This window comes from Helicoverpa armigera, chromosome 3 (genome assembly GCF_030705265.1).
Source record: "Helicoverpa armigera isolate CAAS_96S chromosome 3, ASM3070526v1, whole genome shotgun sequence".
Lineage (NCBI taxonomy): Eukaryota > Metazoa > Arthropoda > Insecta > Lepidoptera > Noctuidae > Helicoverpa > Helicoverpa armigera.
Genome location: NC_087122.1, coordinates 11,731,487 through 11,755,280, shown reverse-complemented (window position 1 = coordinate 11,755,280; position 23,794 = coordinate 11,731,487). Strand labels below are relative to the sequence as shown.

The 23,794-nt window shown below is 36.1% G+C and overlaps 1 protein-coding gene across 5 annotated transcripts in view; it reads left to right on the top strand.

Annotated features, from left to right (window-relative positions):
- The window catches only part of LOC110372886 (beta-arrestin-1), a 55,314-nt gene that overhangs the window by 6,010 nt on the left and 25,510 nt on the right, over window positions 1-23,794 (top strand). For 3 of the 5 annotated variants that reach the window (XM_021329894.3, XM_021329891.3, XM_021329896.3), the window contains exon 2: window positions 11,669-11,735. The gene's annotated coding sequence lies outside the window, so the exon portion shown is untranslated. Of the gene's footprint in view, window positions 1-8,485; window positions 8,690-11,668; window positions 11,736-23,794 lie in introns of those variants that run through there. The other 2 variants (XM_049836473.2, XM_021329893.3) reach the window with 2 other exon arrangements.

Genomic DNA, 23,794 nt, shown 5'->3' with positions numbered 1-23,794 from the left:
TGTTCTCCATTGTCGGTTTATCTCGGATGATATCTAGATCTGTTCACAACATTGTTACCGACGTATAAAAATATTTTTAGACAGCTTTGTCGCGTTATTCGTGCTCATATTTCCATTTATCTACGATTGAGGAAAATCTAAGATCTAAGAATCTAAGATTTCTTCTATTTTGAATGGGACGGAGGCTTAAGTATTTACATAATGTGGGACACGTGTTGTTTTTTCAAGGAAATATTAGAACCATTCATAGTAGGTATCAGTCTAAAGGAGATAGTATTCCTAGAGCTACTCGTATTTTTTTTTTTAATCAAAAGGTAACAGTTTGACGAACAGACCATGAAACAATACCGTATTTGTGTGCATTGAAACACAAATCCATTCGAAATATTAGAAAGAACCATTTGTTAATGTTTACCTCGCTAACATTAGATGTGCTCCTGGAATGCATAGATTAGATAAAACGAACGCGTGCGTACCTCCGGGCTGCTCGACACAATTCGGCCGTGCGTCACTCATTGTAACATTGGCGTGTCACTCACGATTCTCGAAAAATAGAGTAACATCAAAAGTTTGCTCCAAGGTTCTATTTAATATGACATGTGCTACTAAACATGAGTCTTCATCCTCATATCTATGTCATTTAGTAGATTATACTGACTTTGAAAGACAACTCGTGTATGCAATTATCCATGCTCCGAACATCGTAATGAATGTGTGAAAACGTCGTAGGTATTTCCAAGTAGTAGTCAGTTTTCCAGCACAGTCCTTTCATTTTCTAGCACCGTTTGACATTTACTTCAGCCTCACGTTAATTAGCGCTACCCAATTAAACTTTGTTATTCTACACCAATGAAAGTTAAAAATTATTTTGTAATAAATTGTACCGCTACCCTTTGCTTGATATATTTTTTGAGAAGATTGGATTCGCTGTTCTAAAGTGCCGGGCACCCAATGTTAATTGAATACTGAAAGTCAAAGATAGCAATGACTTTGAAGATAAAATTCTTCATAAAACTCAATACACTTATCGTTTGTATCTGAGCTGGACTGTAAACGGAGATTGGAAATAACATTTACGATGTTATTAAATCTGGGCTCGCTACATGATATGAAGGAATGAGGAAGATGGATTGTTGGACGAAAGGGGCGATACACTTATATCCCGTAATATCTTGAGTCGCACACTTGTAAGGAGTGGCCAAACAAATCGAATTGTTATAGTTTTATGATTGAAACGGGATATTATCTGCTAACGGAATTGATTCTTAGCCTTCCAAAAAAAAAATTGAAGTACATATTTCCTTTTTGAAACAATGTGCTGGGTCATTACAATCCAAAAATAACGGAACAATCCAGTCTACGATTGTGGAAGCAGGAAAAAGGCATTCTTCTTTTTGTTTCCGTTGCCTTCAATGTCTTTTAAAAACATATTTCCCAAGTAGCAGTTACCTCGTTTCTGCGCTTCTGATGTATGAACAGCTTTCCAAGTTTGTTTAGGGCGGGAAACTTGCCGTTTTCCCTGTAGACGTCATTCGTGGGCGTGCCTGAGACGTGTGTTTATTGTCTTAGCAAAGCGTGCCCTGTCTATACCTAGCTATGCTCTATGGCGAACGTATAATCCTCGTGACACGCTTCTGAAATCCGGATTAGACATGACTGGCCCACAAAAGGTCTTCGTGATAATGCTTTAACGAAGACCGGGAACTTTGTTGAGAGTTAGTTTATAGCGCTGTTAGATGAGTTCCAATATTTTACGGAATATTTATAATAAGTACTAGTCCGCGTTTTTTGAACTGAACATAGCATTCAGAATGAAGCCCACAATCAATAAGAACAAAACATTATTCTGTTCATTGAAAATTTTCCCGAAGTCTGAAGCGCCGTAAATATCTGAATAACAATAAATCACGCGTATTTTAGTAACGGTTGCTTGTACAAAATATTTATCTATCACTTCCTTCGATAATGACCGGCAGATAAGAGCAATTGTTTCATACACTCACTTGTTGCATTACATTATGTTTTGCGATAACGTTATTTTTGAGTGGAGTACGATACATCCTGCCGAGAGATGTACTTACCTACTATCTACCTTACCTAAAATATTTTTTTATTTAAAGGCCTCTATATTTATTTAATCTGCAATAATAATTAGGTACTCAGGTATGTGATCGACTGTGTTTAGTACACCTTAACGAGGTTTTAATTTTATTTTAATAGTTGAGTATAGCGTCACTAACGGGTTTGCATCGGCGATGATTTAATAATGATCAAATTATAATCAAATAAAGTCTTTATTACTACTCCGAGCAGACGAAAGTACTTCATGGCGAGTAAAATTAACGAAGCGAGCGTCAAAGTGCGTACCTATAGTCTACGACTTTTCATCACAAATTCTTCCAGAAAACTGATTTTTATTTGACGTTTGCGTAATGAAGTAAAAACAACTTACTTTCGCTACGAACCCTTCACAATTCTGATAACGACCTTTATTTATACTTGTTAATCTTCAACAGAAGATGGTTATTTACTGGAATTCCCTATTAAATTTAATTTTCCTTCATTTCAGTCCATCAAAACATTATCAAAGCTGTCTCGAAATAGATTTATATCCATCCCTTTTTTCTTTGGCAAATGTGTGTGTGATGAAAGTGACAGAAATGCTTTTTATCGGCCTTTTCTGTACATAAACCGGCAACATTATGTGTAATGGCACATTCGATCCCAGTAAATCGTTTAATGTACGAGGCCAGTTTTGTTGCTTATAAGCCGAGAATAAATTATGACAGACGCTTTATTTTCTTGCCGTCATTTCCTATGATTGAAAGAGCAAACCGAGAAAAATCTAACCTACTAAAACAATGTTAGTAATGGCTGTCTGATATACTTATTTGTTTTAATCAATCAACAACTGGAGAAAATTACAAAAATTTTTTTTACACAACGGGAAATTGTGACTCCACATGCATTGTGGCTTAATTTCCTAGATTTTTATTTCTGTTGAATCTGCGTCATTTCCACATTTAATATTATTAATTTCACCTGTTCACCTGTTCTGTTAATTGGAATAAATATGTTTTGATTTAATGCATTTAATTTGAATTTTAAATGAATGTGCCAATTTTCCTTAAGGCTGCTTTGCAAAGCTAAAAGGCGAATTTGCCGAATCGTCTTCAAGCATCCAATTAGGAGCGGATTAACGTTATTTTTGAAAGTACAATTTTGTAATGGCACGTGGATTTAGGTGTAGGTACTTAAATTATTTATTCTAAACACAATGTTATTACAATTGGGGAGGAGTCCTTTGTAACTTAACAAGGGCTGATTGGTCTAGATTTGATAAATTAGATATTCTCGTAGAATGAAATGTGATAATAAAGTAAAAATAGTTACTACGTAATTGGTCCAATTTGTCAAGTGTCCGAAAAAATAAGAGACATCTGATTGGGCAACAACATTAGGTTTAAGAACAACTATACAGCTGTGAAAGTTCGATTTATTAATGGATAGATTTTTATTTCAAAAGTATTCATCACAAGTAAACAGACCCATACACTCTACCTTTATGAGGATAACGGAGATCATTGCGCTATAATAATACCTATGTTAATAGAAAATTAGTAGATACTGTAAATTTAACGAGCTCTGTGTGCGAAATCAAATATTCAAATGCAGCACCATTAACTGGCTCTATTTCCCTACGCGTCATAGTATAAAGCTGTTATGCTCGAATATATTTCAGTGCCCTGATTAATGTTGTCCCATTTATCAACGAGCACCTTGATCTTCATAAGTTGTCTCGTCTGGGACAAGCCAATTTTTAGAAGCTTTATTTTAATAGCCCTCATGATAAAGCTTTCGAAATTTTCCATCTTGAGTAGAACATTATTTGGACTTTGCTGTCCTTTCTCAACGGGAATTTTATGGCTCTTCAAACAATGTCGTTCGATGTTCTTAGTTAGAACAATGTAGTGGATCTGAGATGCACTTAATTGCTGCAGTGTTATGTTACGATGTAGCATATGTGTTTCTGAATTGCAAACATTGTGTAGATCATTTGTAGCTTTCTCATAATTGTTGCCAAACTTGCCGTCCAGTAAGTAAGTATTTTATTACACTTCGATGCGGATTTGAGAGAAACAAAAAGAGCAAGAATGAAGACAGCAAGGAAGGAGTCAGGCAAATGGCTCGCGACCTGTTTCACTTGAATGCGACACTAGTAGACTTGTCATACTTGTATTTGTGACAACTAGTACTTACGTACCTACTTGCAGCAGTGCGGACTGGATGACGTCATTGATGCACTTATATCGTGACTGTCTTGTTTTAGCCGCTTGACGTAGACTTATCTTTAAAGTGAAGGGTCGTAGATACGTTAGCTTTCTGAATTCCTTAGCATTTTTCCTTTTACGCTAGCGTTTTGACTGAACTTTCCTAGATAAAAACTTATCTAATTAACTTCACGAAGCTGTTGTGTTTTTGTACTTTTTAATCAGTTAATAGAGTTCTTGATAACCCCGCTGCAATAATACCTACATCTTTTCGTTCTCTTTGATGTCTTTCATAATTTTTGTTAATAGCGAATTCGTGTCATTACTGCGGGAAGTCGTCAGCGGTCTTTTATTCAAAGACTTCCGCTGAGATCCACGTTTCGCAGTTTCTATGCAGATTATATAAATGAATAGTTTTTCTTTTTCGTACTGAGGGCGGTACGGTAGATATATTATTAATTTGTCGGGCTTCATTTATCCCCCTGAAATTGATGCTTAGCTGGGAAATCTATTAAATTCACGTCAAACAATTGGAACTATCAATACAATACGACGTTCACTAATACAAGAACAGAATGTACACAATTAAAACTAATTAATCAAACTTCCCAATTAAGCAGTATCATGTGTCAGAGCGGTAATTATGTGGACTATTTACAACGATAATTATTACAAATACAACAGTCGTACTAATTGAGTCAAATAAACGTTCATAAAACATCTATGGGGACAACCTTGACCATAAAAAGATGAGCCTTGACACGACCGGCGCGCGCGCACCTGCCCATTTAGCGCCATCTGTCGCCGCTATTTTTATCTGACGACGCTTTTGAACTCCTGCCTTCTGGAGTGTTGTTCTAAATATATCTTTGATCTGTTTTGGATCAAAGGAAGTTGGTGCCAGGAGTCAATGCGCTTGATATTTTTTTGGAGAATCCTCTCAGTGTCAAGAATAAACTTAAATTCGTACAGTTCTAAATTCGAATGGAAAATATGCTGTAACGTAGGATTTTAATGGAAGTTATTACATGCACCACCTTGTTGCAAGGGCCTGTTATTTGCCAACGTATAGTTATCGGCACGAATCTTGAGCTCTCTGACCAACATCTGCGCAGAAGTGATTTATTAGCAAATAACCAATCCCGAGTGACGGCTACGACGCGATGCACTGCGGGCCAATCACCGCTTTAGCCCGCCCCCGCGCCTCACTTTATACCACAAAAGGGACCCAATAAATTACTTCTGCGCAGGTGAAGGTTAGAGCTCAAGATTCGTGCCGATAACTATATTTGGAAAATATTTAATCTCAGTACACGGCCCAGATAAAGCGTAATACTAAAAAACCTAAAAAGGTGGACCTCTCTCAAAACCGCTGCGTGATAGAGTATTCATTTCATACAGTCGCTCGTGTAAACATTGACTGTGATAATGGCTATTCGGATTAAAGAGATCACGGCAGACGCCTATGGATTATGAAGGGTTCACAGTGCTACCGGCAAAATTGTTTTGTTTTAGAATTGTATTTTATTTTTTCAGATCCTAATGCGTGTAGGGAATTAAGGTTCTTTTGTGTCAAAAAATAATGCCAATGTCACATGAAACAAAAAAAATAATTAATAAAGAACAGCAATTTCGAGGCCTGAAAATATTTCTATTGCCGTTTGTTTCAACGCTAAATTACACTCACAAATTGTGAAATCCAACAGGGAATTTATATTTGATCAAATATTCACAATTCCATGTATTTACAAAAGGTACTAAAACATGCTATGCTAGCCAACGCAGTGACACGAACGTTTAATAAATTCATTACTTTTGCACACACACGATACACCCATACCAATACGTCAAACATTTTGACATATAACATGTTTTTGCTCTATATTCCCGTTTGTTTGCATCGCCACACCACGACCCACTTCGAAAATAACATTCCTATCCCCAAAACGTTGGCCAGCAGCATTCTGACGTGGTTCCCTGGTAGGTAAATCAATTATTTCAATACAACGCGAGCAGTATTAATTAAATAATGGATTTGGTAAATCACATTCCTTCAATAAACGGTGTCGTTAAAGTGCTTGAATTTAGTTTATTCTGATATTTCAGTCACGTTATGAAGAGTACTTAACCTCGAGAAGGCGTTTAATGCAGATAACATAGCGGCAGGGTTTGGGAAATGCCTGCAATTATAATAAAACTTAATTGTGAAGACAACGCTCCACATATTCCTAATGAACTTTAATTTATATGGATTATGTGAGGTGGCCTTAATAATGGTGGCCGTAATGTAATGTTACTAACATAGTTTTAAGTTATACTAACGTTATTGAGTCTTGGTTACTCGAATAAAGAAATTTATTATATTATTATATTAAATGTTTCCTTGGAGAACACCTATTAAAATTGGGTAGATTTTTTTAAAAATGCGTCTATTCTTTCATTTATACGACAACTTATTATCGACCGAATTGACCAATCTGATAATCTCTGGCAGTATTCAAGAATTCAGTGGTTTCAGTTCCTTTTTTTGAATATATACTATATCGAATGCCACGCCAAATGCAAGTTTTGGAAATACACCAAATACATTTCGAAAAGAGGTGCTTTTTAGACACATTTGATCCTTGTTGCTATGAATCATGAATAACGAACTTTTATCGTATGTATATAAAATTATTGGTGGGACTAAATCAACAGTGATGCACATTATTATCAGCGGGCGGCTGTTACTTACATTATACATTAGCGATACCGGCCGATACCATTGTCCCGATATACGTGGAGTAATTTGTCGTTACCGACGCCACTGATTGCACTGTGCTGTGTACATACATAATTCATGTACGAACACGATTGACCGGAATCGTACCGTCCTCTGAATTCCGAATACTCATTGTCAACGAATATACATACAATAACTTCGGCTCTGATATGTGGTTAATTAAAAACTTGTACGAACTTATTTTTAGGATCTCCTTTTTGTTTGTGAAGCGTGATGGGTTCATCGTGTGTGATAAACATATTGATAGCTGTTGATTTACATGACTCGATTTGAAACAATCCCGAAAATGCAGTATGTAACCAAAAATCTTAGCTGCAAACTACTTTATTTGTTTTACGTAAAGTTTTTCGTCTGGGCGCTACGTAATAAACTTTTACCCAAATGATATAACGAAGGTCCCTCCGCATCCCTAGGAGTGCGAGATTGCGGTTGTCTTTGGAAGCGGTCCCAGCGCGAAGTTTGACGGAATTTGACTACATAATTAATACGACTGTCCTTGGGAGTTTTACTGACAACATACTCACAGTTTTACTTACGAAACAAACAAAGCTGCAAAATATGGTTTCTTGTGTGCCCTTTTCTAAGGAAAATATTTCTTTGTGCCTTCGTTTTCTAGGAACTGTTTTCGGCAAGAAATTGCTAAGTATCCATTTCAAGGGTTTCAATTCAAAATTCTCGGATATCATTATCACGGTCAGTAGCAACGTTTGATATATGAACAATTACTCGTGTGAAGATCTACCATGCAAGAATTCAATAAAAACTACTTAGTGTTGGAATTCGTCCTTATTAAGTGTCCTTTGAACAATGCTATGGTAAATACAGGCCACTATCGTAAGGTACACAACACAATGTAGTGGCGCCGGCCTTCGCTTTAATTCATTATTCATATTGAATTAAGACCAGTGCTCACTGTAACTCGTCGTTATTACTTATTTGGGGCGCTCACCCTTCGGGGATTTGTTTCAGTTCGCTATTTACCCTTGCGAATTTTATTAATGTCTATACTGTACCTTATTGTTTTTAGTAATGTTATCATCACAGGTATTTTGTAAATTCGGGTATTTATTGATGTTCAACCATAGTTGAGTAAATCCGTTCGAAATGGTTTTGGCGCCAGGAATGTTTTCTGCTCTTTGTGTAGTCGGTGGCCGTCTGTGCGGATTTTTTCCGCAAGTTTTTGTGTGGTCTAATCAAGTAGTCTTATATTGTTCTAAGTTCTTGCAGAAACTATTTTGTTGAATAAATAGGGCTAAATGTTGAAATGTTTATGTGAATGTATTCACTTTCCTATTGAAAGAAATGTCATGTTATGTAATAAAACTAGGCACGTGAATCTGCTAGCGTTTCCTACAATATAACAGAGTATTCTAACAGATGACCTAATAATATCTATCGTAATGCATATTCATAGAGTATTGAGTATCGTTATCTACGCGATGCAGTGCATACGGCCGGCCGTTGATAAATGCCGGCGTCGGCGCATGTTGCGCAGTTGTGCTGCCAGTACGCGCCCACTATGGCTTGATAATTCTTTGATTGTTTGCCATCGATACCATATCCATGTTTATTTGCGGACCTCAAGACCAATTGAGTAACAGCCAGACCTACCTCTGTTATTGACTACACGGATTTGGTAAGTTCGATGACATTATTAATGAATTAACGATTCAAAAGAGATTGAATACGAAAACTGGGTTAATCACATTAAGACCTAAAACTTTGTCTTCCTCCTCCACAGTTTCTAAATCGAATTATTTAATCCTTTTTGGGTTCTCATTAATCTTTGTGAAGTCCTTATCCGCAAATTATTTTCACTCGAAGTGTGTTCCTAATCCCTTTTCAGATTAATATCCGTTTGACGTTTGTTTAAACATCCCAAATTCTAAAACATCAAGTTCTAGAACAATTAATCATCACTGTAATGAACATTTGTCGGGAGTTTGACATTTCAAATTACGGAACTGAGTTGATATACGCTTAATGTACGTAAAGCAGAATTTCATAGACCAAGGGAAGTTCTTAGGCATTTGTCAAAGTCGTTATTTTAACCTAATCTCCTCGGTTAATGTCGTAAATGTGTCCAAGCCGGTTTTCATAAACAAGTAGCTTTTGGGAGGTTCAAAAGGAGTTCACTTTGTGAAGTATACAATAGAAACACGTACTACCTGTTGCGACTTTCTAAGTAAGAAAAATAGCGTCCTTTATGTATTCATTCGCATCTCTGCGTCGTGTGCAGTGTGCATACAATTTAAATCGTCTACACGTGGTTTGCGTCACCGATGTTTATCCGGAGAGGTCGTTTTAAGTTGCTTCTGTGCGTGAACTGCGTAGACAAGCGATCGGTCAACATGTGGGAGGTCGCGTTAAACCTTTGTACCAGACATTGTACCTTTCAGCCACAATTTCCCTGGAGGGAAGTAACAACATGCATCAACATTTTCCCTTGCACGACCAAACATTAAGCGGGTGACACTTTGAAACATGGTGTACCTGGTGGCCTTGTAACCGGTTATTCAAATTTGGATTATTTTATGACGTCTATTCATAGGGAAGGATCTAACAATAATATAGGTAATCAGGTTTTGAAGGCCATAAGTATGTTTATGCTACAGTCCAAAAAGTCGATTCTATTTTCCTGTTAGACACAAAAAATGGATCCTATTTTTTCCCCCATGGAGAAGTAAAGTGCTCCAACGGCAAGGCATTTAGAAAGTATGTGGTCGGCTCTAGAGCAGGGGTTTGTTGGTTCCGACTCCCAGTGGATTAAAAGAGGCTCGTTTACCTATATCGGTGGATCGATTTTACTGGGAGGGAGGTAAAAGTAATGCAAATGAGACGCCTTTATAACTGGTCTTTCATAAGTCGATGTATTTTTCTCCGTTATACTCCTAAATGGACTTTCTTTCGCTCAGACTGCTAAATTGTAACTTCAGAGTCTAATAAAGGCTGCTCATAAAACTAATACATCACTTAATGCTACCAGACGTGTATTTCTTAATAAAAGCCACTTTTCATATAATGAGAAGTTTCCCGAAGCTGGTACATACTTATATAGCTATAAATGTTATTACCTTTTGCACGTTAGTCATAATAACAATATTATTTATACTTTGGGCAAAACGTGCCGGGCGGTGGCATAGCGACATTTACGGCAGCCCTTATCTGAAGTAAGGTCGCTTATTGGTTTTCTCCGTAAAAGCTTCACCCCGTATTGATGTGAAGGAAATCTAATAACAAGAGGTGACGTATGTAACTTATATAGTTCATGTATTGCCAAGCAGATCGTTCATTGGCCTCGAAGATAAGCAGCCCAAATCGGGCTCACCAACCTGTGAAGTTTTAATTAAAATAATTTGTGAAGTTCCTTAATTAATTACTGTGTTGCTGAAAACTCGGTCGAGCAATTTATTTAAAAATACTCATGACATACATACTGAAATAACTTGGTTTTTCGATATTTAATTGAAATGAACAGCTTTTGCGAGTAGTTTATTAGAAACGTGGAGGGCAAAAAACATTGCTTATGGTTGAACGAAGTAGTATCTAGGTCTGTCCTTTTCAGGCGTCTACTAACGCTTATTAGTGTCTAACAAATATTTAAGATCAGCCGTTTAAGGAAATCTGACATTTGTCGGCAAGCTTAAAGCGTTCGTTATTATTTGTTTGTCAATCGTTGTTAAAGAGCCTGAGAAAATTTTGGACATGAGAATTAAAACATAGAAACAAGAGGTATTTCAATCGCATTTGAAAATCAATAGGTAATACTAATAACATTTAAAATGTCAGAAGGCGTGATCAAACCGTAGGTAGCCATTTTTCCTTTATTTTCTTGGAAATAATACAATTAAATTTTACTTTTGACGCCTCCACAGGCGTGGGGAAAATGTAAATTACTTTTCTATTTTAAGCGATTCTTCAAAAAAGGTGTTTAATCCCTCTGTTATGCCAATCTTCTGTACTATGAATTTTTCCAACACATTTTAGCCCGTATAATTTTTTTTTAAAGTTTGTGACTTGATTAATGCCTTACGACAAATATATGTATGTATGACCTCGACCTCAATAACGTATGTAGTTTCTTTTTGAGTTGATATACGACCATCCCTAGAAATTTCGCTAAACAACTAAAATGCAACTGCAACGGAAGTACCGGCGATAGAATCAGGTATCATGGTACAACATCAGGTATGCTAAGGCCAGCATGATACCTATCTAGCTGACATACGGGTATGCGGATAGACATCACGTGAATTACACATTAAATATATAATTAATACCCACTTACGTTTAATTGCCGTTTTGCGCGTCACAGCTGTCTAATAACCATATATTGTTGTGTTGTGCGCTGTATTGTGTTAGTTTGAAATGTAGGAATAGTAGATCTGATCATGCTGATAATCTTGTTTCTTCATTTCTTGTCCTTTCTCCTATGACTTGATCGCACGCATTTTGAGGGAGCTTTGAATGCCGAATGTCGTAAGATCAGCGGTAACAACAAACCAGCAAATGGAAATAAAAACAAACACATTTTCACAATTGTAATTTTAACATCTCCCGTATTTTGAAATCGGGCCTCTATTGTCAATCTTCATGGTGATTTCCTTGTTCGCAGGTTGATGCAGGATCCTCACTTGAGTATCTTGCGCAAAAGACCGCGCCGCCCAGCCGCTCCTTAAAACGTAAGTTGTATTTAGCGTAAAGTTATAAATCTGTTAAGATTGTGTAGATAGGAGAGTGAACTCAATAGGCGAGAAGGCTTTTCTGGCTTTTTGCCTAGTCGTGTCACCATAAGGACCACAAATAATTTCGAATAAGACCATTAATGCTTGAATGTTATGTAGGTTCGGTACAAACCAGATTCAAGGGCGTAGTTCTGAATTCAAAACATTATTCGTAGACTGTAGTCCTCATGGTTGTATGTACGTCTGCGCTGTGGCGATGTTTACAGTCGAGGCGCAGAACATAATCACATGATGTAGTGGTCTGTTATTCATGTGCGACAAGCGTTTACACAACGTGCTAATGTTATCCGCGCCATATGCTATACATCATGCTACCTTATTGCTTAGTGCGATGTTGGAAATATGGTATTACATATGACTTTAGATGTGAATTCATATGCTGGAAGCAGAGCTCGGCTAAGCTTGGCTACGTCTCAATGAAAAAACTGAAAAGACAACCATAGGAACGTTCCATTTTTCAAGACATTCGAAGAAGTTGCCTGTGGCTACGATTGTACCCGATTTACCTACGTCATTTACCAACCGATTTGAAGAAATGTATTTAGGTAGTTTGATTTTGAGGAGCTACCCATACTTCCCAAATTCGTCGGATCCAGGATCTGATTGGAAACCAGAGGGAACACCTCAACAGTATGCCACAGATTTGAGTAAAACACTTGTAGATAGAATCGATTCTAAGATAAGTCTATCTCCTATCATTTCTTGAGATGAATGATAGAAATGAATACTGTTGTTGTATAACATGATCCCGGTAACACAATAACTCTCCCTGACATTCGAGATATCTACACTTCATCAGGTAAAACTTTCATGATTACTTTGCGTTTATTTAATAAATTGTTTTTCTCTTGTTTGGAGCTTCGAGATCTTTCCACGAGTATGACAGACAATGATTATGATTCTGCGCTCCTACACTATTTTCAAGATTAAGCATATTGATGGTCTAAATAAGTGACAGTAGTTGGTCAGATTTTAATTCTCAGGTAAATAGCAATTCATTTTATTCCATATATTAATTACACATAAGTTTAAGCTCCAATAGTCAGCTATGGAAATATTATATGAGGCTAGACTAAAATTACAAAGCTAGCGAGAGAGGCCACACACAGACCATGAATATTCATGAAAATATTTGCACACCAAATTAAATTATGTAATGGACTGGAATATTTTTCATGTCCATAAAGCAGAATACGCTTAAACGAAAAAAAAAAACAATTTTGAAAATAAAAATATTTATCCAATAACACTGCAACATAAAAAAATACAGCCTTACTTATAAAAATCAACAAATCATCTTCTAATCATTGTTTTAACTAATTACTACTTAAAGCCTTAAGTAGTGATTACATTATTTTGACCTATAAACGTTGCTTAAGCATGTCTTAAGTAATGAACAGATAATGACATAAAAACATACTAATTTCTCAACACTACCGGAATGTTGGTAGCTTAAAAAAATATTTGTCATGAAAACGTTGTGGAATGGCAACAATGGCATCCGTAAAATATAAAATTAAAAAGTTGAGCTGTCAATAAACCGGAAATGAAAAATCAGCTGGTAAGAATCCAGCCATTTTGCTAATTAGCGGGTTAAACAAGGGTGTGAGGCTACTTAATTTGACAGCTCATTTAAGACATTGCTAAGAAAATGATTTATTTCAGCCACGTTTATAAGTAAGATTTTTTCTTAAACACCCCTTAAGTATAACTTATTAGTTTATAAGTAAGACTGATCAATTTAATTTACTGAAACGTTCCCATAACAATTCATTGTTGAAAAATCGAATGCTGAAAGTGGACTGAAACAGAATACGGTGGAATACAGTTTAAAACTGGCGTTGAATATTCATTGCGAGCAAGTTTCGTCTGCACAGTGGTACAACTTCGATCGTAGCTGTTTAATCCGGCCGTCATATGCGAGTTCGCAATGTTTCGACCGGAGACAAGCTCATACATCCCCAACTTTATATTAATATTGTTATTCTTGCTCAGACGTTGACTCGCTGATATTAACCCGGCTCCTCTGCCCGCATTTTCACGGCTCAAATTGTTTAAAAGGCTTTAACTTTTTGAATTTTAAACTTGGTCTTTTTACTTTTATTTTGAGTCAGCAATTTTACTCAGTTTCGTACACAGAATTATCTTGATCCCTATCCTACACAGTAGATGAAGCATGAAATATTGTGACGTAAAACCAGGCACGTTGCCAATTGTGTAAACGGTTGTATTGAAAGACGTAGCAAGTTGATTTACCGTATAAAACTGATTTGCCATTAGGGATGTTAATATCTAAAACATTGTAATGAATACAGGTTTTTATGTGCGCTGCACAAACATATCTTGTCTATAATATTGATTGCTTTACGATGTACCATCTAATGGAGTCGCTTGCGCATGTAATACATGTAAATGTCTTAATATTGGACATGATTACAAATGTCCCTTTTGAAGCTCACGTTGCAGTTGATGAAGTAATTTTATGAGTTACACGTGTAATGTTATTTACCTGATGTGCATACCTATTCATTAACAGAGTATATTTAGTACTTTGTTAGTACACTAACTTGGTACTTAATTATACATAGTGACACTGAAAGCCAAATCCCAATGGAAAGGTTAGCCTCTATATACAGTACATAAATATGGAATGTCCATTACACATTCCATTACAGTACATGTATTTTTATTACCACTATATTATACAATAACGGGAAAGCTTTCAGCGGCTAACACTCAATGTGATAAGGCTTTGGTCATATGACGAGCGGTGTTGTCAAGAGCTCTTGTTAAACAGAAAAAACCGCATTCCTCTAATCTGAAATGAATAGATAGATAGACCATTTATCTAGCTAATGATTGGTATATTTATAATACCTAGTTGAAATAAAAGATGGTTGTGGTGCTAGGACTATTTTTAAGCTGTCAGGCTAAAATAATCTTAGGACATCGTTCTTGAATAAAAGCTTCAATGAGTCACGTAGAATAAAAACGCTCCTAACTGAAGTACAGGCTTAGCAGAATTAGAGAATTGTCGTAGAGTATCTTTATTCGAACCAGCAAAATAAGGCAAAGCTTACTTATTTATGCCAGTACGCCTGAACTCATTGGGTTGGCAACATTTGAGTACTCCAATGGCGGATCAACGTTCCCCTAAATGTAATCAATATGATCCTCGGATGGCCGTTTCCATACCGCAAATAGATCGTTTGATAACAAAACCTCATAAAATACGAAATCAGTTCAGCTATCGATAATACAAAGTCATATTGCTGCTATATCATCAAAATCGAATATAATAAGCTATCGAAATCTGTATCGAATCCGATCGCCGGTTATCAGAGTTTAATTGAATTTAACTGGTCGAACCGATTAATTAGTTCAGAGGTCGGCGTCGATTGAAAACAGTACTTTATCCATATGGAAATATTGTGACTGTTATGTTCTGCTTGGTGTGTATTATTGGAGTTATAATTATACGGATACTTTTTAATGTGCGGTAGATCCTCACCATTTACTCTTCCTCATCTTTGACCACACAAATTGTTCAATTCAGTCAGTATATCCAAACGTTGGTCTCGCATTTTACAGTGACACAAAACAAAGACTTTATTCCCCTTCTTTCCACAACTATATACAGGAAAGACTTGTTTCCTTTTATCTTTTATCCTTGCTTTCTAAAGCTGGCAAAGATACATGCCGCATAATATTTCGCTCATAAAATGAAATTCGAATTTCTGCATGTAAACAACTTTATCTTAATGTGTGGGCGTCCCATATTTTAATATTATCTCTGTGACCAATTAATTAGGTAGGTGTGAAATTATTGACTTGCACTACATACTGTCTGTATTTGCGGTTATACTTTAGCTTTACTTTTATTTTATTTCTGACTAGCTGACCGCCCTGACTTCGTGTGGTTAAATTTTTATGTACAACTAGGTATTTAATAATTTTCTGTACAAATCGTAACTTGAGAAGCAGACAAATAATTTAACCTAAAAAAAATGTCATACCAAATTAAAAACCTAAGCTTAAAAAACAATACCTAACATGACTCTTTCAGCATATTTGCGAACCTACCATTTGTTTTTAATAAAATGTATGTATTTTATAAAATACGATTAGAATAACTAGTGACTGGATTCGTGGAAGCGTGTGTTCCAACTCTCGTGCAGTTTTGAGATTTATTGAGGTAACCCGCCGAGATAGGCGACCTCAGAGTGCAGCGCTGTATACCAACTTGCTGAACTTAAGCAAACCAATGCGATATAGCATGTGGAGCGGAAAACAAACTGGGAAGTGGGGCGTTTGTTATCGCAGCTTCTAACTCGTATCTATCCTAGCTTGTATTATAAATGCGAAAGTATATCTGTTTGTGTATTATGCTATCACGTTATGACGGCTGAACCGATTTAAATGAAATTAGGAGCAGAGATAGGTGGCTAAAGAAACTGGGTGTGTGTGTGCGTTACGCAATTTCGCTGAAATGGCTGAACTGATAGAAATGACATTTGGCACAGAGATAGGTGGTACTTTGGAGACGGACATAGGCTATGCTTTTTATCTGCGTGATGGGAATAATTCGTAAGGGACTCAACTAAAACCGCGGATAGAACCTAGTATTTTATATAAGGTACACTAGATAATATAATTTGCATTTGAAGCGCTTCAGCCAAGAGTCGAGAGCGATGGCTTCGCTTCTCAAGCAAAAATGTAGCGGCTTGACCTTTTAGCGCTTGCTCGTTTAAATTACAAGATGAACACGTGACCCAATTAAGACCTAGGTAGCCTTTTTTCCAAAATCTATGCTAAATTGCAATCAAAATTATTTCGTTAAATAACCAGCTAAGTTTTAGGATTAAACAAATCTTTCTCGAAGTCCATTTTAGTTATTTTTCAGTGCCATTCTAATCTAAGCTGAAATCGTTTCATTTTCTCGAAACAACTTTCACGAAAGACGCCATTTAGTTTCTCATAATTAAAATGTAATCTTAATCATTTAATCACCCGTCTCCCCTTTTAACTAGTACTTAGTTAAATAAGAAAAATGGCCGACGAAATGCTCGACTTAATTATGGTAAGGTTCAATTAAGATTAAGTAAAAATTGCTTTACAGCTTTCTTGAGAACGCGTTGAAAGTTTAACAGTGTAATAAGCACCATATTGAGAAGTGTTTAGGATCTTAATTGGTGTGTATTATCGTTGGCTTTTAAGGCTTTATTTTTGAACCTTTAAATATATATTTATAGAAACACTAGCTTTTGCCCGCGGCTTCGCTCCCGTCAACTGACTTCTCTACTATTTTTTTTTTCATAAGAACCTTCTCCTGACAATAACAAACACAACAAAAAAAGAATTGGCCAAATTGGTCCAGCCAGCCGTTGTTGAGTTATGCGCTTACCAACACATTTTGCGATTCATTTTTATATTATAGATTTCTATGTGTTCTGTCAAAATTACTGTGAACCATTACTATACAATTTTCAGTATGTAAGTTCAAAGTTCACATACTTCCCATTCTCAAACATAACTTCGCCTACTAATATGCTCGGGCCTGAACCAACAATGAAATAATCCCAGTAATTACGAAATCTCAAATCTCGTTACTTAATAAGGGTACACACACTCAGGGGTTTAATTCTCACATCTGTTTTAAGTAGATCACTTTAATTAAAAGGGAAATTATTTTTTAATTACGAATTAGGCTCTTGTTTGAAGAGATAACATTACGCCACCCTGATGCGGACCAAAGGTTAAGGCCGTTTAGAATTTACCACCACCTATATGTCGCTTGTTATAGTTTATTTTTATATCGTAAGCGGAAAATCCTTAATACCGACAGGTTTCTTAAACCATACCTAATTGTAATTTATATTCGGTACATTAAAATAAAATATTATACTTATTAAAATAGAGGATTATACTACAAATTGTTTACTAACAATTTTCAGCTCGTAGCAACAAACAATTCGATAAAAGCAAATACATATATGAAATAACAATTAAATAAATTGGAATACATAACCGATCAAACTACATCATTGACACAGATTAACGCTAATTAGTTATAAAATAATTTATATTATTGTTTTAAATTTTCCTCGTTCTATTCATAAGCAACGATCGTTGCGTCAATGAAATAATAATTTTACCTAACAAACTCGTGTACGTGATTTACGTTAGTGATCTGCATAGGTACTCATAACTGCAGTTCGTTTTAGAGACTTATATGTAGTTAGAACAGTTCTCTGGTTGTGACCACACAGATATCATGCGGTTATACAGTCAGTCAATTCGTGTGATCCGCGCCGCGGCCGGGTTCAGTTGCTTTGAACCAAACTCACTTTTCCAATTCAGAGCCCTCAAAAACGGCAGAATAAGACTTCAATTTATTCCCTTTGAACGTAATGTCAACCTTTCTTTTCACGTGTAAAACATGCAATACATATATTCGTATTAATTTGTCTAAAACATCCAATACGCGGTAAGTAATTGGTCGTAACATTTCTCCGTTATAAGTTATAGCACTCGACGAAATGAAACGCCATAAGGTTTATTGAATTCGGTATTTTGTTTAATCTATATACATTTTACGGTTATAATTCGAAGAAGGTTTGCGTCTAAGAAGTTTGGAAATTGAGCCGAACGCATTAATTGGCTGTATAAATTCCATTAGTTATTAATGAAGCCCTCCGAACATGAATAAATAGCATATAATAGGCGCTATTGTCTCAACATATTATATTCATATTGATTTAAATGACTGGTATAAAGGCCTTGTATAGGTACTGTTCAGATGTATGATTTATGAGCCTTTTGACAATGGCGGACAGATTTTTGCTTCTTTTGCTGAACTAAGTTTTCTTGAAGGATCAAAACTATTAAGGCTGGAATTTTTATTGGTTTTCAGAAGTAATAGTCTACTTTTATTTATAGGCATTGAAATTCAAAGTCAGCTTACAAAAACAGTTATAAATTAAATCTTGCCTATATTTTATCCTCAAAACAATAACAGTTAACCGAACACTAAAATAACATTCCGTATTTTCTAACTACGTAATATTCTAGCTTCGTTTGTTTTTATTCGCATAAAATCGCTCTGTTCACTATGTATTATTTTCTTTGTAGCTTGACCTCGGGTTTGCTTCGAGCAATGTATAATGAGATTCATACAATTGTAATAACGATTATTGTAATTTCAAATGTTAAAATGCTTTGCTGTTTTGTTAAATTAAATAGTTCTAAGCTGGGTTTGTACATGTCCACTGTGTGGTGTTTATAGTCTGTTTTTTAATCTCGTAGACTAAATTGACACTTGCAAAATGTCAAACTTTCTAATAATTTTGCTAGCTCTGTGGTGCAGTGTTGTACTTACGATACCGGTTCGTTGAATCGTAACTTTTTATCTATAATAGACGAATTTAATATTCATTCAAAGTTTTATATTTAAAATTCACGTACGTACACATGGCTGTACGACGTGCTACAAACTGCCAGGGATATCTGACCACGCAAAGCCATGCGCAATCATCAAGGATAAGCCCATTATTTCAGGATGACTTATTGTAAAAAGTTACGATTCAACGAACCGGTATCGTAAGTACAACACTGCACCACAGAGCTAGCAAAATTATTAGAAAGTTTGACATTTTGCAAGTGTCAATTTAGTCTACGAGATTAAAAAACAGACTATAGATTTGGTTTAGATTAAGCTTGTTGTAGAAAAAGAATAGATATTTTGAAATGTTATGTAGGTAGAAAATGAGGACGGTTTATTCATAGTAAAATTGTTAAATGTTGTTTAGACTACAACACGTCATACTACATCTATGTATGTGTGTGATAAGTTGGAGTATTCCACGAAATAATGCACTTAATTTCCCAGGTAATGCAGTTATTAGTTACCTACATTCTAACATTAATTATCTTGGCTACATTCTGCATAACCAAGCTACGTCCCGTAGCGTACTTAATTACGTAGCGCTACGGACGTAGACGCGTAGCAACGTTATCATTTTTCGTTTTGCTACAGTTTTATTCCCCTTGTATTAGAGCGGTTTAATGTTTTCAGTACGAGTTTTTCTTCACCACATTCTACTAAAAATGCTTTGTTTAAGGACAAAACATGAAGTAGTAAAATATTCCACGTTCCACCTAAAAACACGATTGTAAGCGAAGTCTTCACGGCTACGTGCCTCTGTAATTGAAAAGAAAGAATAGTCCCAAAGCTCAAATTCTAAACAAAATTAAAACGGAATGCTCCGAGTGTTTTAGAATAAAAAACAACCAATTAGACTGGAGGATTTGAATGTAATTTAAAAAACAAGGTCTTGGCATCCCTGAGACTATGAACTTATTTTAATACTTTATAAGCACTCAGGATTTCTCTATTCCCCCGGGCTAACCTCCAGCAACCACTCTGTTTTATTCTATTTGTCTCATCTACATAATCGCGACCCAGTTTTATATAAAAAGGAAAAATAAAAACATCTCTAATCTAATTACATAAAATAAAAATAAAGGTAGGAACTGTTTGTTTACTCTATAACAGTAAACAGGATTAGAATTCGGTTCGAGTTCTCGCAGTAACTCATCACGCGAAATTTACTTCATTATTCATCTTTGATATTTGTGCAAATAGAACCGTAATAGCGGCTTCCTTTAGATGGAATGAATAATTTAATATGCATACATATAATGGGGTTTGTTATAACTGAATCACACGTCCTCTGTAGAGCAGAGAAATTATTATCCTACGTTGATAATACAGACGGAACTAAAATAACTAGATAGGTTTTCCTAATTGATATTTACTTCCCAAGTCTTTACCGAATAAGGCTGTAAACAATACTGAGTAACGAACCTAAAATACTTATTTCAGGAATCGGCCTTTTCAGTAGAAGTGTGTTATTCACCAAAATACCGCTTTGTTTACAATAAGAAATATTTCTGCAACATAAACTTCAATAGTTATCTAACCCATTTATTATAGTTGCCATTAATTTTCCACATTTAAAATAAATCGTTAGTTTAACTTGTTGGTTTAAGGTGTTGATGGAGTGAACAGATGTTCGGGCACTATGGCCACGCCATCACGTGCTCTAACTGATGGCCTGATTGAAAGATTGCCGATGTGAAACGAGCCTACAGATTTATTGGCACAAAATTGCGTGAGATAAAATCTTAACGTTGGATATACCGCCCCCGCTTATGTTGAAATATGTTACTACAAATTGCAGTGGAAACCATTGTAAACTTGCAGTGCATCTAGCTAACAAGCACATGCATAAGATGATTCGTTTGCCATTCACGGATCACATGAGGATAAAATATACTAATGAAGTCTACGTCACGTAGTTCTAAGCATTGATGAAGGAGTAGATTAGATGGGCATCAGCAAAAACCAACACGGGTTTTCCTTAATATTATAACGTTTAAGTGCATCCAAATATGGAGTCGAGTGGAAGCAGAAATGTTTAAAACGTTTTACGCTCACGGATGACGTGTTTTCAGGGCGCCACTGACGCTAACCGCATCGTTTAGCCGTAAAGATAATGAAATGACTCATGACGTAAATACATTAAATGGTTAACGAACATTAAACTCGAATCTAATCTTAGGACTGTCCCGTTTCGTGGCAATGAGGAAACTTCGGACACAAATATTGTTGCCTATTTACTTACCACTTTCCTTGCGGGGAAGCCCTGGCACTAAATTAAAATTTGAATAACTCTTATGGTTTGGTAATTCAAATCAATGAATGGTTAGTATTAATTGGTAGGTACATTGAGTACAAACAATAGTGACCATTAATGGCTCAGTCATTAATATTAAAATGGTCACGCCTGTGATTCCCAATGGGATAGTGGAGGCGACATACGACTAATTTTGGTCGGTGTATCCCCAAGTGGCAGACGATTGGAAGGCTTATTAATTTGTTAATAGCCAACATATCCTGCGTATCCATTTACGATTTACTTTAGAAGTTCCTGTGGAGTTTTCCGTCCGAACTCCGAAGTTGGGGAAGTTCGCTGTCAACAGTTTGGGGTTACATTAATTGTTAATTAAAATCAATGTCTAGTTCCATCGTGACCTGCGACCTTGTTTCTAAACACGAACAGCTAAATAGTCCAGATGTCTGGCGGCGTGGGTTTGGAAAACCCAATGGAACGTATGTTTTTCAATGCTACACGTGTTCTTAGACGGAACTAAACAATCAAGCTTGCATTTATCAAAATCTTTTTGAATATGTTCTTTCAAACCTTTGCTCCATTTTCAGTCCATTTAGCAAAAGGCGTTACGAAATAAATTTCTGTATAATAGTCTGAGGAATATCGAAGTATCGAAGTGCACAACAGAACATCACGCTGGACCGCACTCGTAACGCGCAGTCGTCACGGACGGCAATTTACTCAGAACGTGAGAATACATTACTATTTGAGTTCAAACAAACACGTCTTTTATAAACTGACCTCGTTCGTGTAATCTATAACGTGTTGGTAGAACATATGGCACGTTGTGTCAACGGGAACGGTAGGAACCTCCTTGTATGTACCACAGTACGGCAAGTACGATCCGATCGGTCATTTCTTAATTCCCACGACTTGAAGCGGGATTATTGAGTGTATTCGAATATGAACATATTATTTTAAGTCGTAGGGTTTATTCGTTTTCATGATTTAGGACTGATTTAATGCTATAAGTATTTTTTTTTTGCTAAAAACATGTTTCAGTGAGCAACTGTTTTCGGTCCTGAATTAAACAAATATTACCATTGAGTAAATAGGGACTTGTTTTCCGTTATTTACAGCTTAGATAAAGAAATTCTTTAAACTAGAAGTTTTAAAACGCTAGTATCCAATGTGACAGCGACTGGAGTCGTGCGTCGAGGGTATTAAACATACGCTCCGTAGTTTTATGACACATTGAACATTTTTAATGATCTCTCGCGACAGTAAACTTTTATTCAGTGCCGTTATCGCTGAGCTTTTAATGAAATTGTTTATCCGTTAAAATTGCAGGAAGAAATCATTTGCGTATAGCTGTTATAGTACACTTCCTAGTGAAGTACCGGGTTTGTAATTAAAAAAGAAATAGTTTATTGCCATCGAACATTAAAAAAAAATAACTGGAGCAAAAATAAACTACAGGGAAAAATTTTATCGATAGCGCACGAATCTTTCAAATATGTAATCAATGATTACTGAACCCTGACAAAATGTTCCGATTCCTTTGATACGAGCAACAATTTAGATGGATGTTACAGATAGCGTATAAGAATACTTGAACTGTAGTCACGTAGGTAACGCAGTCCCGTCCCATCAGTCGTCGGAACGGTCCATTGTATGTGTTCCGGTCGCCGGCCGGCCCACGACAAATTCCCTTATCCGGCCCGCACAATCGACCATTCTATTTAGTTTCTACAATTTTCTATTCAGAATCTCTAATAAAGAAGCTACGTTTCAATGCTACACCCAATTTTGTTTTAAACATTATTGTAAAACCAACAGGATTGCATAAGTACGAACAAAACCTTAAGTCAATAATGACACGAGACTAGCTAAGCAAGCAAATCCCAAAGTAAAACCATTGACAAACTAACCATAAACACGCGATAAGTCTTATCAGTCATTGTCATTTTCTCTTCAATAAAATAAGGTGACGCCATGCAAATACCGTTTAGAAAAAAAAAAAACTAGTGGCATAAATACCTTTACAAATGTGGAGCCCAGTTTTGACGGTATACGGCGTGACGCGTTTGAATGACGTCAAATGAATATAAGCCTGTTGCATGCTCGCGGGGTTACAGTCGGAGGTGCGTTTATTTACGCTGAATTGCGAGCGATATGCGCAAGCCAGTTGTGACGTAGTGTTGCATCCGCAAGTGCGTAACCAGCCTAATAACTAGCTTTAGACAGTGGGTCGGATGCACGGGTTGTTTATGTAATAATTTCGTTTGAAGAAAACAAGCTGATTTCGTGTGAGTCTATGAA